This window comes from Atta colombica, unplaced genomic scaffold, assembly GCF_001594045.1.
Source record: "Atta colombica isolate Treedump-2 unplaced genomic scaffold, Acol1.0 scaffold219, whole genome shotgun sequence".
NCBI lineage: Eukaryota > Metazoa > Arthropoda > Insecta > Hymenoptera > Formicidae > Atta > Atta colombica.
The window spans coordinates 459,378-476,040 of NW_017259315.1; positions in this window are offsets into that span (position 1 = coordinate 459,378).

Here is a 16,663-nt window from a genome sequence, read left to right on the forward strand (position 1 = left end):
TTTTAAAATTTATTTCGAAAATATGATAGTTGTGGTACAATATAATATTTTAAAGATTTTTACCATGCATTTCAGTAAAATTAATTGAACTTATTTTATACTTTATAGTATTTTATATTGTAATTTTATTAATGAATAAGCGAAATTTACATTAAAATTCTAGGGAATATATAATGTTGTCCCATGACTATCATATTTTCAGAGTAAACTCTAAGATAAAATTCTCTTCGTGTACATTTACTATATATGTATATATATATATCATATTTGTAGTCATTTGAACTGCGCGCCGAATTGATTTTCCGGACTTATAAACTACTGTAATAATATCATGAATTAAATTAAATTGATAAGCAATTTTTAATAATTCAATGCTCAATTCAGATATCATATTAAAAAAATGTCAATTTGTTGAAAAACTGTAAATAAATTTAATATAATATTAACACAATATAAGCAAATTGCGGAAGCATATTTCTTTAGTAAAATTAATACATATAATATGTTAAATTAAGATATTTCATTTGTTTAGATTAGAATTTATATTTTAGAATTAATTAAAACAGTAATTAATTTTGTGTTAATTATTCAGTTACTCATAAATTGTTATTTTAAAACTAAAAAATGTGTTCAATATCAATTTAACATAAAATATCCAATAATACAATTACATTATATTAAATTAACATTTGGATATGTTAAATATTCAATATAAAAATTTTAATAAGGCTTGGTTTTAAATACAAAATGTTTTATCTATGTAAAATCCCTTATATTTCGATATATTTCAAAAATGACATAACTTAAAAAACATTATTTTTGAATTATTATTATGACAAAATTAAGTAAGCATTTCAACGTATTCAATCATCAAAAAATGAATTAACATAATTTTATTAAAAATTGTCAAAACAATTCAAAAAGGCTGATATACAAAAAATCATCAAAATCATGGTTCAAAAACAATGATTTTTTTTTTGAAGATTGTGAAACGAAAAATGACATTTGATCATGTTAAAAATTTTTTTTTACTAATATTATTTCATTAATCAATAATTTTCTGTCGAATTGAAAAATAATTTTTCCGTTTTTCTAGGAAACATAATTTTTAGTGTTGTAACATTTTTTAAGTAAGGGAGCGGATATATTTTAGTAGATGTAATACCTTTTAAAGTCAAAATAAATTGAAACTTAGATTACAATAATGTTTGAATCTTCTCTCTCCTCAATTTCTTAATCCGATAACAAATATTTGAAAATCTCAGGAAGTATGCAACACTTCCTTTAAATTATCGCCATCATCGCGACTTTCCGTTGTTGTTCCAAAGTATGAAACTTTCTTGCGCCAGACTTCGACATCGAGCAGAATTTCGTCGGAAGGAGTGGAAATTTGAGATCATCCTTCCGCCGTAAGGGAGAATAGTTAGCCGATAGCTGCTGCTAATTACAATCACTGATTATCGATCGGCTGTACGCACGGGATAATTCCAGCGGAGACAAAGGGCTGCTGTTGAAAAAAAAGCAGCTGGCTAGCTGATAACCGGTCTGAATGATCGGTAAATTAACGCAAACAGAATCCGCCCGGACAACAGAACGGCAAGACCGGCTCGGCCGACACAACACCAGCAGGGCACTACAAGCGGCCCGCCCGGATTGCCGTGCGCGATGTTACCGGAATTACACGGGATTTTAATCGCGTGTCGGTTTAACTAAGCCATCGAATATAGCCGCGATATATTAATGAGTGTCGCGCACGCCACGGTGAATCCTAAATACAGGAAGTGTGTACTGCTTTAATTGCAGGTGACTTCAATGTCCACCTAATGAACATAATTAATCGATAATTCCCTTGGTCCCTTTTCCTCCTCCTTTTTTTTCTGGTTCCACGAAAGCGCCACCGGCTATACGAAACGCATAATCCGATATTAATTTACACTCCTGGCTAATTTACATTACCCGGTACTTGAGAAAATATCTGCTATTTCGTAAACGGCCCGCCGATTCCGGCCCCGATAATTAACCCTGCGGATTAACGTTTTAATTACGAGGTGCTAGATAAAAAACACATGTTCACGGGCATTCGTTCGTTTCAACGCACAACGCGTTGAAACCCCTCTTGTGCAAATAGTTATATACGGATAATAAATTAATAATTGCGTGCGTCTCTCCGCATTATTTCGCAAAATAAAACGAGGTCGAGTAGATTAATGTTTTATTCAGAAACAGCAGAATTATTTTTTTTTTATTGTTTTTATCACTGACGAGCAGATAAAGAATTGCGATGATAATTAATTCCTGAGTGGTAACGAAATGTTTACACAGCGAGGCCCCCCTGTATCCCTTACTCCTCGATTTAAAAAATTTTTTTTCTAAAATTGCTAAATAAAACAGGCTCGTTTTAAATTCATATTTTGCGTGCTTATTTTTGTCGTAAATATAAGGCAATGTAAAAAACATGTACGTATTAATGTCGATAATTTAAATATTGGCGATATGCGTTTCATTTGGATAAATCGATCTTTTATTTCGTTAAAATTTTACCTATGGGCGGAATGTTCCTATAATAAAAACTCGGAGAAATTCATTTCTATCGAGCTTTCGTATATATTTTTTGTATAATGGATTGTTTCAAATAGTAAACGTGCGCTTGCGAAAAATTACGGAATTAGTTCTCGAAATATCTGAAAAACTTATCTATAAATTGTCTAGAAATAACAATCAATCTAAGAAGTAAAACACTAATGAAAAAATATCTGGTAATGACAATCAAGCCTAGATGATAGTTGTTGAAGTTTTAGTGAAATAATTTCAATCAAATTAATATAATAAAATCCAACTAAACCAGCTAATATTTCTTAAATAATTACTACGAAATTAATTGCAATCTCCGAGACTGTCATTGGTTACGATTAAGTTTGATAGTATTTATTATTTATTAAATACTGCATCAATATACGTTAAATGAGACATATTTGACGGTTATAGTCAGATTTTAATACAGAAAAGAGCTGTGTCAAGATCTATAATTTTGAGCAATAGCTTAACATCTACGGGTATCAGCATTCATGTATATTGCTTTTCTTTTTCTTAATAAAGATAAAAAATAGAAAGCAATAAATGAGAATAATATGATGACTATATAATATGTCAAGCCAATACCCAGAATTACGAATCTTGGACAACATTGATATAGATTTCTAAAAAAATGTATTTATTCTTCTAATTTATCTACATATCTCTTTATTCAACTTTCAAGTTATAAAATAAAATTGGTCGTTTTGTAATGCTATTTATTTGTATTAGTAATAACGTCCACTCTATAACTCTTTCAGAGTTATAAAAGTTAACAAATGTTTAGCTTCTGTCGACAAGAAGTATTTACTGAACGGCGTCATTTGAGAGAGAAAGAAAGGTGGCGAGAAAGCCAATGGGCGCTCCTCTCGAAACTCGGCCTCACGAAAAAAAAAATGAATGTACGCGCGACAAGCAACGTACCGGAAAACAAGCGGGACAAAGCTTAGCACACCCGATAAAAAAGCTCACGCCCGAAAAACTCACTCACCAGCGCGCGACAAAAGACGAGCGCGAAACAAAACTATACGCCCCTGTGTTCTTCGTCCCTCACCGCTGTCCCTCTGTCTCTCCCCAACTTTTAGATAACAAAAAACACGTGAAAAATCTTTCGAAAAACGAACGTTCTATAAAAAACGAGACCTTGTTTAAAGCTCAGGGGTGAGAAAAGGGCAGAGAATTGCAAGAATGGTGGAAAACGGGAAAGTGTCAGAGAAAGTCACGCATCCCTTGGAGTGAGAAAAACGGTATCAAGATGACAAATGTAATAATAAAAATATAATGTAATTAATGTTTTGTGATGCAATATTATTCACATTTGATTTAATTTAGAATTAATTTCATACATAAATTATTGAATTTTATTCACTTTATATAAATGTATACCAATTTTTTTTTGAGTCTGGCATTATTATAATGATTATTTTTAGGTTTTATGAAGAAAAATACATGAGAAAACATTGATAAAACGATTCTCAAGCGATCACGAAATCTTCGAAAATTTGTATCCTCTTTTATTTATTAGAATTTATAATTAACCCATAATACACACATCTGGGTCATTCGTGTCCTGCCCATTTCTTTTTTTGAAATACTAAGAGCACCTGGTCAAATACCGGCCATTTTTCTATCTAAAAAAAGTTTAGCATCTAGAGAACAAGTTTTGTATGTTACCAGCCTCGATTCGTGCGTATCCTTTAACTGGCATAACTCCAAAGTTCACCTCTGAATCACAAATCCAAGATGTGTACAGATTATACATTGTCTATAACTAAAAAAATTTTTTTTCCTTTAAAACTTCAACTAATTCTCGATTATATTTCACGAATTGTTAAAAAAAGAATTTAATCGTAAAACAACATATTAGCCTTTAATAAATGCGATTTTTTGGTACCTTTGTTTTAAATGTTGTTAGTAATATTATATATATTATGTTGTCTGTAATGTTATAAAGAATATTTTCCTAATAAATTATAAGTTTTTTTTAACACATTAGTAATAAAATCCATTGTTTTAAAATGCAAATGCAATATATCTTGAATTTATAGTCATTCATGTATATTAAAATTTCATTTTCAGTTTATTCAATAACTAAACTTTTTGGATAGCCGACACTTGAACTATTTTTTTTTCTTGTAGTTTGAAATGTCAATATTAAGATACTAAACCACTTTTCTTTGAAACATTTTTATTTCAGAGTTTTATATTTTTATAAAACTATTATGTTATGAAACTTTTTTCTGATTTCGTTAACTATATTTATTTAGTTACAACAATTTATCTACAATTTGTTATGAATATATAACAATTACTTTCTAAAGATGTCAAAATATATGTAAAAATTGTTTAATAATTTATATATACTTGTAAAAATGATGAAAATTAAACCCCAAAACACGAATGATCGAACGTGTGTATTAAGAGTAAAACTAACGTATATACTAAGAGTTAAAATATCGATATTGCTGCTAAAGACAAACGAAACCAAATGAGGACAGATCGAACATAAAATTACGCATAATTGAAGAAAGAAAACCTAAATTAAAGAAAAAAATTACAAGATCAACGATAAGCTATTGGGTTGTCCGGAAAGTTCGTGCCGATTAAAATTTAAATTTTAGTATACATTTATTAAATTAAAATTTTCTGCGTTTCAATTTTCCTTCAACATCGGCATGAACTTTCCGGACAACCCAATATATAAGATTAGACATATTAAAAAAAGGGAGATAAGAAAGATGGGACTAATAAATTTTCAAGACTCGCCCGCATCAAAGAGGTTAATGCACTCTGGCAGTTTTACTACCCCCTTTTTTTCTGGCTGTCCCCTATCATTTGCCTAATCCTTCCTCACGTTCATCTCGGAACGAAACTCATCTTCGCCAGTGCACTAAGCACTAGATCTCGCGTATCCCCTATGGAACAGGCAGTTCCGGGAGGAATGGGCTTGGCGGAGTGTTGGTAAACCGGTTCTGTGGAGGTATATATTGAGAGAGCCAGTAGAAAATACGTGGGTTGGTCAACGGCGAGCGACGATCCGTATGAAAAATTGATGTTATCGGACTTGGAAATTCATCCCGGGATTTCGACGGCGGACTACCACATTGGTCTCCAGGATTTGTGTGATCGGTCTCGCAGCGTGGGAGAAGGAAAGATGGAATGCAGCGAAGTGTGTGCATTGTGGCAGGGCAGTAAAGGAATCCGGGTGGCTGTTTAAAGGGATATACATTGAGCCCCGGGCGTATCGCGTAACCCATCGGCGACACGAGAAACATTAAAATCGTAAACGACACGACTGCCTTCTTTAGACAGCCATAAGATGGTATCGGAAATATCGGATCGTAAGTTTTCTTTGACAAAAAGAATAAGCCGTAGAATATACATATCTTTCTGTGATGTGACACAGTTGGAGAACGTAAAAATTATATATGGTGCTACAAAAATAAAATCTGTATATAACAGCCAAAAAAATTTTATGTTTGTGCTAGTATATTAGATATGAATAAAGCAAATAACCATTCGCTTAAGTCAAAAAAATATTTTGTTATTTTTAACCTCCATGTATGTCAGAACGTAAATCAATCCATTTCTGTGATTAGTTTCGAAGTAAACAATGTCCATACGCAGCAAAGTTTCTGCCTTTACTGTGGTCATTCTCAGTTCAACAGAAAATAACAAATGATGTAAGGAAAAATAATAGTAAGATATGCATACAAGTTGTAAATTATCATTATTAATTTATGTTAATAGAATTTTAATGATAGCACGATCAATTATTTTGGCTCATCAATTCTCCTTTTATTATTTTTTTATATTTTAAATCTATTCAGCCTTAAAATTGTTTTAATTTATATGTACATATGTATCTTGTAATTTATATATGCACACGTAAATGTAGATATTATGTATAATATAAAGCATAGAAACGCACTTATTACGGAAGTAATGCTTACGTAATATTTTATTTATTATAATTAATAGATAGGTAATTAAGCGTAAAAATTAAACATACATACCAGAAAGAGAGAGAGAGAGAGAGAGAGAGAGAGAGAGAGAGAGAGAGAGAGATTTTCTTTTTATAACCTTCTGAGATTTTCTCATTTCTCTGACATTATGACAACCTGTCATGAGGCGATTATTAAAAAAACAGCAGGTATAAATTCTTGAAAGTCGAGAACACGTGCATATTTACGAGAAATTTTATGCAAGCAGGTGTAAGTAGACATGGAGAAAGAAGATAAGTAAGGATAACCAGGCATAGAAAGACATAGAAAAGAAGAGGACATATAGAAGAGCGTTGATGGAGGGCGGGAAAGCCGTCATTTGTGTAGTTAGCCTCCAACTCTTGGTTGCTAATGGTTTACAAACAGACGGTGACGGAGCGATCCCGCGAGGTCACTTGATAGCCACTCCGAGACGGAAAAGCATCACGAATTTACGAGACACATCTTTGAAACGTGAAAATTGTCATAATTAGAAAGTAATCCTTAATTATCAACGAATCCCATAAATGAAGAAAAGCATATCAATTTGACGTGTTTAATCGACACCAGATATTTTCGATTAGTATTTTAACGATATTTCAGTGTAAACAAAGCGACCAATAAAATGTAAATTGACACTGACCACGCATTAAAAAGAACATTTTTCATTTTTATTGGAAATTACAATCGTAATTTATATCTTCTGATTTGCTGCATATATGGTTGGGAAATTTGTGTGAAATTTAACACATTTTATGTGTTCCAACAATCCACTTCAATTTTTACGTTAATTTAACATAAAATGAATATTAGGAAATAATACAAATATTATATAAAAATTAATATAAAAAATGTAACATTGACACAATTTGTAAGCAAAGTGGAAGAAACGTACCTTTTTTAGTAAAATTATAAATTAACATTTATAATAGGTTAAATTAATACATTCTATTTATTTAGTTTAGAAATTACAGAGTTTTAAAGTATATTTTTATATTAATTGTTCATATTTATAAATTACTTATAAATTATTTTATTTCAACATTAAGAAATATTAAATATTAATTTAACACAAAATATTTAAATAATATACAATCACATTATGTTAAATTAATATTTAGATGCTAACAATTCAGAATTAAAAAATTTTAAATAGAAATTTTAAAACAAAAACCGATTTTAACACAAATACAAAATGTTTTTTACAGTGCATAATAATAAAGTACGATAATCAGAAATTGGTGTTCCCCTAACGATTCATTATCATTATTATTATTCAGCATGTTATCACGTTCTTTAGCACTTCGCAATCTTCCACGGAGTACTTTTTCGGCTAGTTTGTTCGGTACTATTTCGGAGAAATTTTGAACTTTTTGCGGATGCAATCGCGCGCGAGAGATACACGCGGAAGACTGTGCATCACTGATTCAATTCGAGTTTATAACAAATAAAGCGTTTCATTGTTCTACTGTTTCGCGTGTCGTTCCCTGCGCGCGTTATGTTGGGTTGAGGCAGCATCTATGCATCAAAATTGCGCACGAATCGATTTTATGGCAAATAAAATGTTGTTTTTGCTTTTTCGTAACCTCTCTTTCGTAAGCTCTCCTGCTATATGGCTTTGCTCTCATTTTCATGACGCATCAGCAGCTTCTGCACGGCTATAGTGATTTTTCACATGTATCGCGATGGGAAACGCCGGAAAATTTACAGCCAATGAAAATCCCATCCCTTCACTCCCGCTCTTGTCCGCTGTTTTCGACTTTAAGATCAGCTGTGAATTTTAAAATCCTCGCGCCTCTATAAAACGGAAAAATATGATAGATATAACGCGAGGTCCCCATGTGAGAAGTTTTCTCTTGCGTCGGGATACTTGTAGGCTCAGCTAATGGTAAATTATGTGAAATAAGAGGAAGAATGTTTTGGTCACAAAGTTCATCTTGGAGTTCATCTTAACTTTTTATGGAATTTCATTTAAAGTCACTCTCTTTTATTTTTTAAATTGCATGCTCGATTTGTATAAAGTTTATAACTTATAGAATAATTTGATAATACTTCGAACCTGAGGTCAAAAACAAAAAATGGAAAATAGTAAATCTAATATTGCGAATTAGAATTTTTTAAAAATAATGTAATTACAACTTGTTTTAGGAAATTTTTGATTGTGAAGTATACATAAAACATCAAATTTCCAGTTCCGCTTTATTTGAAGTTTATTAATGCTACGCAAACGAACATATTTTTGTATTGATTTCTAAACTGACTTTCAATTTTGATTGTTAACCCTGTGACGCTAGATCTTTTTTTATTGGAGATTACTAGCTTTTTGAATATTTTCCGATATTTCTACGATATTCAAACTCAACGATACCAAGAACTTTTTAAAATCGAATTTCATGGCAATTAGATTACTTTTTTGAAATTTGAATTTTAAAATTTTGAAACTAGAATCGAATTAAAAAATCCTTAGAAAGCAAGATCCTCTACAAATTACTTTGTTAAAAAATTCCGATCTTCAAATAATAAATAATATTCGTATGCAAATTTATAAATACATTTTTCGATTCTGTAAACTGTTCATTAATTCGAACTTTCAGACATCATCACAAAGTGACGCCAGAAATAACATCATAAATTACATTGATTATCAATCATTATTTAATAATGATGCTAATATAAATCATAAAATACTGTAAAGAATGTATTATGAAAAACATCATATCAGTTTGAGTTTAAATCTGATATTCTTGACTTTTTCCAGGACGGATATCTTATCAATTCAACTTTTAGAGAGACTAATATTTATATTTATATGTGAGTACAGAATTGAGAAAGTGTGTGTGCGTGCGCGCGCGCGCGCGCGCGCGTGTGTGTGTGTGTGTGTGTGTGTGTGTGTGAGGTACTTTCTTAAAATAACTAGTTATACTTATAGTTTTTTCTCAAAAAATTACCGTTATTAATTCTGATTATTAATTCTGAAAAAAAACATGTTACAGTTACTACAAAGTTACTAATAAGAGCTGCAGAAAAGTTGTTACTTTTCAGTTAATTTTTTATAACTGTTTATATTTTTATTTTAAATAAAAGAATATTTTTATTTTAAATAAAAGAATTTCTGACATTACTAAATTATTTAAAACCTTTAACTTAATTTTTAATACCGACTTTCTAAATTCTTTAGAATAGAATCTTAATGTGAGATTCACTCTAAGTGAAAATTAAATTAGTGAAGTTCTTGAAAATGAATGACTTAATTTTTTTAATCTTTAAGAGTGAGATTTCATTTTTTAGAGTAATTTTTAGAATAATTTTAGAAAGGACATTTAGTATGATTGTTTAGAATAAAGATAGTCCAATCACAGAAACTAATCACTGATTGTTTACTGTGATTCATCGTAGATATACTTCATTTTGCTCAGCATATGTATGTGTTAATAAATAAGTTTAAAATATAAAAAATGAATATAAAAATAACTATTAAATTAGTTATAATTATAAAAAAAATATAACTAAATTAATTTTCGGTTATATTGGATTTGCTGATAATTCCATGTGGTTTTTTTATCTACACAGTAAAAAATATTATTATGTATTTGTGTTGGAAACAGTCCACTTACATTCTTGTTAACAGTTGTTGTGTTGAATTTTTTACGTATTCGAGTGTTAATTTAATATAATGTGATTATATTATATATATAATTTTATATAATGTGATTATATAATGTGATTACATTTAAGAATTTTGTATTAAATTGATATTTAACATTTTTTTGGATATTTCGAAATGGTATAGTTTGTGAGTAAATGTGTTTTAAAACGTAAATTCTAAAATAAATGAATGAAATACGTGTTAATTTAACATATCATAAATATTAATTATATTAAAAAATATACTTCCACAATTTGTTCACAAATTGTGTCAGCATTACCTTTTTTGTAATCATTTTTTTACATAATATCTGTGTTGTTTTTTATTATATTCATCTTATAAGGTTAAACAAAAATTTGAGTGGATCAATGTGTTATATTCGACACAAATTTTCTAATTACCTAACGGTAATTGTTTCATAGAAAGCTTTAACTTCAGTACAAAAAAATGTATTAGCTATTATTTGTCATTTTCCAGATGACTTCATAATTTTTCACAGAATTTCCTGTGTTTTTTTTTTATTCGAGACTCAGCGTGGTGCGTCTTGGACAGAAAAATCTTCATACATTTCGCATTTCTACGCGTTTTTTGTTATGGCATCTTTGCCATATATCATATATCTCTTTACCAATTTATGCCGTGGTTTTGTCTTTTTTTTATATAAAAAGGCATAACGTGCTAAAGATGTTTGTTTATCCATTTTTCAAATGACATCGAACATACAAAACACAACCAATATTCACTGTTTTTTTTTTCAAATATATGTTGAAATTTTTTGTCAATGACTATGCATTTCTAAAATTTGGACTGAAACTTAAAACTTTTTAGAGCATCTAAAGCTATTTGTCGCTAAAAATCGCACAGAATTATTAGCTAATTCAATAATAGATGGAAAAAAGAATAAAGTTTACTGAAAAAAGATCTTTAACTTATAATTTCGTTACAAGTGATAAATTATTTCCCTACATTATATTGCAATATCACATTCACTTTAAAAATATGATTCTTTCTCTTTTTATTTGTTTATTGATTTATTCTTATTGGTCTAATTTCTATTTATTACTGAAAAATCAAATCATGTAAGTCGTATACGATGAGAGTGGGGTTCTTATCAGAAAATAATGATTTCTGAGCAAAAAATGGAGCTACTTTTCGACGAGGTACGAAACGCGAACTCGGAAATTTTCATGAAACCTACATAAGTATCAGGGAGAAGAGTTTATCGCAAAATCTGTTATCTCAAATGTGCACATAAATCGGTCGGTGAACGAGCGTTATTGCTTAAGGATTGCAAATTTCAAGGTGACACGTTCCACGATTTTCGCGCGAATTCGCTGTGTCTCCGTGTATGAGGGCGGCAAAGAGTGAAACAATTTCGCATGAGGAACGCGCGGTTTTAGAGAAAATTTAACGGGTTGCTCTCCTTCGAAATGGAAAAGACAAACGAAATTCGCGAAACGTCTTGTCGAGATTTCGAAATTTCACGGATGGCTTTCCGCGCGCACTATGTCACAATCGAGATTTTTACGAAGAACAGTCAAGAAAGATAGCATTAAAAATTATGAAAATTGAAGCAATTCTGTGGCACATTTACATAAGCAGTCTTGTATTGTTGGAAAGTTTATGTCAAATTTTTTAATATATTAATATATTTATATATTTCACATGTTCTAAGCAATCCATTCTTGTGTTATTTTATCATAAGATGAATATATTATGAAATAACACAAATATTATATAAAAAATTAACGCAAAAAATCTGACACAATTTGCAATAATTTTTTTCATTAAAATTAACATGTATATGTTAAATTAATTAATATGTTTTAATTTAATTTAACATTTTTAATGTGAAATTAACATATTTATATTCGTTTCTCTTATAATTTATGTTTTAAGAAACATTATTTATATGTTACTTGTTCACTTATTTAGAAATTGTTATAAATTAATTTTTGTTTTATAATAATAGGAAATAGAATAAAAAACTATAATGATGTAAGGAATGGGTTAATAAGTGAAGCGCTGTAAACGTTGCGCAGATCTATCTAAAATTTATGTAAAAAAAATCTCATTATTGAGTGAATTAGAATGTTATTGTGATACAACAGGAAATAGAATGTTACTTGAGTATACGTAAATATATTTGTATAATGACTACGTTCAACAGATAACACTCACTGATTCTTTTTAATATGATTTTTCTCTTATACTTTTAGCTCTTTGCTGTATCTAAATATAAAATTATTTTAACATTAAGAAATGTTGCATATATATATAAAACACAAAATATTCAAGTAACACGATCATATTATATTAAATTAACGCTTGGATATACTAAAAATTTTAACGAAGATTTGATTAGACGGTTTCTAACACAAATACAGAATATCTTTATTGTGTATTATAATCTTAATATTGATAACTGTTTTCTCTTTTTCTTAAGATTTATCATGTCAAGTGATTAATCGAGTGATTAATTATTCTAATAACTTTAAAATATATGTATTTATTGTTAATTTTTAAAAAGATTAAAGGATATTTGAAAGATTTAGGCTTAATATAAACATAAACTATCTTCTGTAATAAACCACATTTCAAAAGCATGTTTTCATTTCTGATTCTTCTTTTGTGAGTATATTTAAGTAATAACTGTATTTTCAGAAGACAAAGCAACTCAGTGAACGCTCAGTGATTTTTTATTATAAACGTTTCTACATTTAGATACAGCAAAGAGCTAAAAGTATAAGAGAAAAATCATATTAAAAAGAATCAGTGAGTGTTATCTGTTGAACGTAGTCATTATACAAATATATTTACGTATACTCAAGTAACATTCTATTTCCTGTTATATCACAATAACATTCTAATTCACTCAATAATGAGATTTTTTTACATAAATTTTAGATATATCTGCGCAACGTTTACAGCGCTTCACTTATTAACCCATTCCTTACATCATTATAGTTTTTTATTCTATTTCCTATTATTATAAAACAAAAATTAATTTATAAATTATATTTTGTTCTTGTATTATTAAAATCATCAAATTCACCTCTCATAAATTCGTCTGTATTTTTCACATTGCGACTTCACATTGCGATTATTTCAATTTTACCTGCTGATCTTATTTCATTAGGTTTGTAAGATCAAAGGCCTTTTTGGTGAATTGAATTCTTGAGATTGAAAAGGCAAGATCTTGCTCTTCGTTTAATTTCAAGTGGACTTCATCTCTAGGATTCTAATTTGGCAGGTCAACAGCCAAGACGCGCAATGTTTCGAGAGAGAGAGAGAACGACTACCAGTTAAATTTGCACTAATGAAGGATCCGCTCCAAATTCAGCGTAGAATTTATAATGGCGGAAAAATATAGAGTTTCCGGGCGCGCAGCGTGGATCTACTCTCGAGGGAAACAATGTCCATATATTTGGTTCGCGTGCATGTCCTAATAAAAAAACATTACGCACACCGCTAGCATTTTACCGCGCTTGCATGTAATTCATATGCGTTCTCATTTACGCGAGGAACAAGTGCGAAGGTGTACGAAAACCGCCATTGCATACACGGAAATCCACATTAAGGTGGCTGGGCTGAACATTATTGCACTTGCGGATGTTATTGCTTTTACATAAAAAGCTTTTTCGTAGATTAACTTGGCCGCGCCGACATTTACATTGCGACGCTCATATATAATCGAAATTGCACCGAAAGTGTTAAATATACGGAGCACAAGGGATTCATTAAGGAATAGAAAATTAATATAGTTATATTCGCAGGTGCGTGTTTTGTTGCTATTAATACACGGAGGCGCGTTCTAAATTCTGACAGTCCCTGTTAGAGCAGCGCGCCGAGCGAGGCAGCTTTATACCACGACACGTAATGTCGGAGGCCACATAACAACATGAATTACACGACGTTATCTTGATATATCGTAATAGCGTTGCCCCGATAACAACGTTTAGCTATAAATAGATGACTTTCGCGCGGAACGATTTTCGCCAGCCACGTTACACCCATACATGTTGTTTAGGACGGAATTAAATCATCTCCTGGAATCACGATTGGATTCGATACTCTGGTTGAATTTTGCAGGAATCTTTTCCTCTTTTACACACACAGGCGCGCACACATTGATGCTGCATCATCGAAATAAAACGCTGCGCACCAATCCGTGTAATCCCTGTTCGATTTCATGGATTTGCAAAGGTTACAATATTTGGTCTTACACAATTGATGGCAATCCTGCTACAGCTTTGTCAAAATATTGCTGAAATTCCCTGAATATTTGTAATTTATAACTTGCACAAAAAAACAGAACTTCTCTTAATTTCCGCATTTGTGATAATTTCATTTAGAAAATAATAAAATAAATATTTTATAGATATGTTATATGTAATTACAAGAGGTACATTACAAGTTAGGTACAATTATTTTATTTTACTTGAATTATAGTAATTTGTAATAATTTATATGTATTTATAATAATTTGATTTAAAAATCAAATTTTTAATTATAAATATTTAACATTGCTTATTTAATCGAAATCGAAGTCTTATGCTGCAGTAATTTTATTACAATTAAGAAATCTTAATTGTAGATAGTAAAGATTTAAGATAATACACATATTTTGACGTGGAAAATAATGGCAAAAACGTATCGACGCATGGAAAAAAATAATATTTTTCACGCATAACGATTTTAGCCAGCCGTCGTTGTCGATATTCTGATGCTTTATTCGACACAGAATGAAATCATTTTGCGGAATCGCCATTTGGTTTGAAATCGTATCGCATCAGCTGGAATTGGATTTATTATTCCATATATTCGTATCTTCCGTATTTAAATTAGCGAAGGTCAATCGAATAGGGCCATCATATAGATACATATTACTTTACGCCGCACAATTAACGGTATCATATTTTTTAATAATAACCCTCTCTGCATCACTACATTTCTCTTTATTGGGTTAAATTAACATATAATTTCAAGTCCGAAATATTAAATGGAGCGGCTATTATGAATAATTATTTTTTACACGAGAATTAACAGCATTATATAAATGCAAAATTATATTCAGATTTTTTTGTTCTTTTCAGATTCTCATTCATTTATAGCTTTCTTAATAATGATAAGATAATTACATAAATTCAGATTTTTATTCATTTTTTTATTTTGCTTCATATATAAAGGTAATTAAATAAATTCACGAGATAATGATCGAATAATTGTTAAATCAAAGTATATATTTAATTAAATGTTCAAAGTTACCGAATTATATTTTGACTAACGAATATTCGAAATACTTGCTAGCCATTACAAAGTTGATAGAAAATTGCTAAACAAGTTATGTTTAATAATAAATCTTAAAATAAGTTTAATAAACTTTTTTTTTAAATCGTGCAAATGATAAATTGAAAAATAAACGCTTAAAACTTCATATGTTTTTAAAGTTATTTAATATAAAACGTTATGAAAACATTTATAAGACGTTTGTAACATCTATTAAATATTATTTTTTATCTATAATACTTTAAAATACTGTTTTTATACGGGATATTTCGACAGTTTAATAAACGTATTTATGACATTAATACAATAATATCTATTTAACGTTTTTACACATCATAAAAAAACATTTCGGATGTATACGTTTCATTTAAACGTAAATTGTCTGTTTAAGTAATAAGAATGAGGAATACCGATATACATATTTTAGTAAACGAGCAATGTTGAATGATACTTAAAACGTAATAGCTAATTATGCGTTCGTTTCATGTTTCTCGTTACATGCTCCATCTAGCAGGATTAAATCATCCAGATGAGTTCATGATTCGCGGCGCGAATCCACGTCGAATCGGGCACTGAATTGGATAAGCTTTACTTTTTCATAGCCGTATCCGTGATCGACCCGGTGGTGGCTACCCCAGCCCGCAAATCAAACGCGCAAATCTCGTTTTCGCAAATCGATCCCTCCCTCTCTTCAACCAATCCGTCCCAACAGCCGATATCCGATCCTCCGACACCCACTATTTTGCCTCTTTCTCACTCTGTTTCTATTTTTCTCGTAGCAAAAGTCTCTCCGACATTTTCCAGGCACGTGTTATTTTATTCACTCCTTTCTATTCCATTGCGATTGTTCCCGTCTGAAAAATTGCTCACGCTAAAAGTGAACGCGAGAAAGTTGCATACAGAAGCAGATATTATAAAAATTCAGACGTAGATATTATAGAATGTCTATAATTTTTTGCGATCTTTCATTTAGCCGATAAATTCCTTGACTAATTCTCGATCGGTATGCAATGAAAAGAGAACGAATTTCTTTCAACAGAAATGTAATTTACAGTGATTTTGCAGCGATTTAGTTTAGTTTAGCGATTTACTTTAATTTATATACGAATACTTAATTCTGTATATTATTATTGTATTTATTATAAAATTTAATATAAATAATTAAATATAATAT